We start from the raw sequence: 3,805 nt of genomic DNA, 5'->3' as shown, positions 1-3,805 counted from the left end.
ATTTCATAATTAAAAAGTGAATAATAAAAAGACAATTATACAACACCTACTCTGAATTTCAAATAAGCAGTAGATTTTTTTCTGACAATTTTTTTTCTCTCCCATTTTCTGACCATATCTGAATTCAGATCATGCCTTTATTACACCCATTTTCCAGCCGCTTGTATCATGTGACAGACATCAGCCAATAACAGACTAGTATACATATACCCTGTGAGCTTGTGCACATGCTCAGTAGGATATGGTGCCTCAAAAAATCTGCATATAAAAAGACTGCAAAAGTTGATAATGGAAGTAAATTGGAAAGTGTATTAAAACTGCATGCTCTCTATCTGAATCATAATAGATTATTTTGACTTTATTGTCCCTTTAAAAGAAGAGCCTTTCAAATGACATTAGACACATTTGTATCTGTACTTGTATTTCCGGTCACACATGCTCTGAATGTGAGTAAAACAGGACTACCAGCACTGGAACAGGGGCAATCTGTGATCACTAGTGTAAGTGACCTATGACCATATGCTCAACAGTAAAATGTATCACACAAGTAGTAATAAACTGTACTAGAAATATATTTACAAACACAAGTTTACTTCAAAGTAAATTCTAATACACTTTGGCCTAGATTTAGAGTTGGGCGGTAGCCGTCAAAACCAGCGTTAGAGGCTCCTAACGCTGGTTTTTACCGCCCTCTGGTATTTGGAGCCAGTCATTAAAGGGTCTAACGCTCACTTTCCAGCCGCGACTTTTCCATACCGCAGATCCCCTTACGTCAATTGCGTATCCTATATTTTCAATGGGATCTTTCTAACGCCGGTATTTAGAGTCGTGGCTGAAGTGAGCGTTAGAAATCTAACGACAAAACTCCAGCCGCAGAAAAAAAACAGTAGTTAAGAGCTTTCTGGGCTAACGCCGGTTTATAAAGCTCTTAACTACTGTGCTCTAAAGTACACTAACACCCATAAACTACCTATGTACCCCTAAACCAAGGTCCCCCCACATCGCCGCCACTCTATTAAATTTTTTTAACCCCTAATCTGCCGTCCGCACGCCGCCGCAAGGTACGTTATACTTATGTACCCCTAATCTGCTGCCCCTAATACCGCCGACCCCTATATTATATTTATTAACCCCTAATCTGCCCCCTCAACGTCGCCTCCACCTGCTTACACTTATTAACCCCTAATCTGCCGACCGGACCGTGCCACTATTATAATAAAGTTATTAACCCCTAATCCGCCTCACCCGCCTCAATAACCCTATAATAAATAGTATTAACCCTTAATCTGCTCTCCCTAACATCGCCGACACCTAACTTCAAACATTAACCCCTAATCTGCCGACCGGAGCTCACCGCTATTCTAATAATTTTTTTAACCCCTAAAGCTAAGTCTAACCCTAACCCTAACACCCCCCTAAGTTAAATATAATTTAAATCTAACGAAATAAATGAACTATTATTAAATAAATTATTCCTATTTAAAGCTAAATACTTACCTGTAAAATAAATCCTAATATAGCTACAATATAAATTATAATTATATTGTAGCTATTTTAGGATTTATATTTACTTTACAGGTAACTTTGTAATTATTTTAACCAGGTACAATAGCTATTAAATAGTTAATAACTATTTAATAGTTACCTAGTTAAAATAATTACAAAATTACCTGTAAAATAAATCCTAACCTAAGTTACAATTAAACCTAACACTACACTATCAATAAATTAATTAAATAAAATACCTCCAATTACCTACAATTAAATAAACTAACTAAAATACAAAAAATATAAAAGAACTAAGTTACAAAAAATAAAAAAATTACAACAATTTTAAACTAATTACACCTACTCTAAGCCCCCTAATAAAATAACAAAGACCCCCAAAATAAAAAAATGCCCTACCCTATTCTAAATTACAAAAGTTCAAAGCTCTTTTACCTTACCAGCCCTTAAAAGGGCCCTTTGTGGGGCATGCCAATCAGATTGAGCTTGCATTCTATTGGCTGATTGGAACAGCCAATAGAATGCAAGCTCAATCTGATTGGCTGATTGAATCAGCCAATCGGATTGAACTTGATTCTGATTGGCTGATTCCATCAGCCAATCAGAATTTTCCTACCTTAATTCCGATTGGCTGATAGAATCCTATCAGCCAATCGGAATTCGAGGGACGCCATCTTGGATGACGTCCCTTAAAGGAACCGTCATTCGTCGGGAAGTCGTCGGAAGAAGAAGATGGGTCCGCGGTGGAGGTCTTCAAGATGGAGCCGGTCGTCATCGGATGAAGATAGAAGATGCCGCTTGGATCAAGATGGTTGCCGGTCCGGATCACCTCTTCTTCCCGGATAGGATGAAGACTTTGGAGCCTCTTCTGGACCTCTTCAGCTGCCGGATTATGGATCGCCAGCCCCCGCTTGGGCTTGGATGAAGATTTCAGAGCCTGGAACGATCGTTGATACCTGGCATGGTGAAGACAAGGTAGGAAGATCTTCAGGGGCTTAGTGTTAGGTTTATTTAAGGGGGGTTTGGGTTAGATTAGGGTTATGTGGGTGGTGGGTTGTAATGTTGGGGGGGGGGGTATTGTATGTTTTTTTTTACAGTCAAAAGAGCTGAATTCTTTGGGGCATGCCCCGCAAAGGGCCCTTTTAAGGGCTGGTAAGGTAAAAGAGCTTTGAACTTTTGTAATTTAGAATAGGGTAGGGCATTTTTTTATTTTGGGGGTCTTTGTTATTTTATTAGGGGGCTTAGAGTAGGTGTAATTAGTTTAAAATTGTTGTAATTTTTTCTAATGTTTGTAAATATTTTTTTATTTTTTGTAACTTAGTTCTTTTTTATTTTTTGTACTTTAGTTAGTTTATTTAATTGTATTTATTTGTAGGAATTCTATTTAATATATTTATTGATAGTGTAGTGTTAGGTTTAATTGTAGATAATTGTAGGTAGTTTATTTTATTTATTTATTGATAGTGTAGTGTTAGGTTTAATTGTAACTTAGGTTAGGATTTATTTTACAGGTAATTTTGTAATTATTTTAACTAGGTAGCTATTAAATAGTTCTTAACTATTTAATAGCTATTGTACCTGGTTAAAATAAATACAAAGTTGCCTGTAAAATAAATATTAATCCTAAAATAGCTACAATATAATTATAATTTATATTGTAGCTATATTAGGGTTTATTTTACAGGTAAGTATTTAGATTTAAATAGGAATAATTTATTTAATAAGAGTTAATTTATTTCGTTAGATAAAAATTATATTTAACTTAGGGGGGTGTTAGGGTTAGACTTAGCTTTAGGGGTTAATACATTTATTATAGTAGCGGTGAGCTCTGATCGGCAGATTAGGGGTTAATTATTGTAGGTAGCTGGCGGCGACGTTGTGGGGGGCAGATTAGGGGTTAATAAATATAATATAGGGGTCGGCGGTGTTAGGGGCAGCAGATTAGGGGTACATAGGGATAATGTAGCTAGCGGCGGTATACGGAGCGGCAGATTAGGGGTTAATAATAATATGCAGGGGTCAGCGATAGCGGGAGCGGCAGATTAGGGGTTAATAAGTGTAAGGTTAGGGGTGTTTAGACTCGGGGTACATGTTAGGGTGTTAGGTGCAGACTTAGGAAGTGTTTCTCCATAGAATACAATGGGGCTGCGTTAAGAGCTGAACGCTGCTTTTTTGCAGGTGTTAGGTTTTTTTTCAGCTCAAACTGCCCCATTGTTTTCTATGGGGATATCATGCACGAGCACGTTTTTGAAGCTGGCCGCGTCCGTAAGCACCGCTGGTATCTAGAGTTGCAGTGGCG

The sequence above is a fragment of the Bombina bombina genome, chromosome 5, assembly GCF_027579735.1.
Source record: "Bombina bombina isolate aBomBom1 chromosome 5, aBomBom1.pri, whole genome shotgun sequence".
NCBI classification, from domain to species: domain Eukaryota; kingdom Metazoa; phylum Chordata; class Amphibia; order Anura; family Bombinatoridae; genus Bombina; species Bombina bombina.
This window is presented reverse-complemented; position numbering follows the sequence as displayed.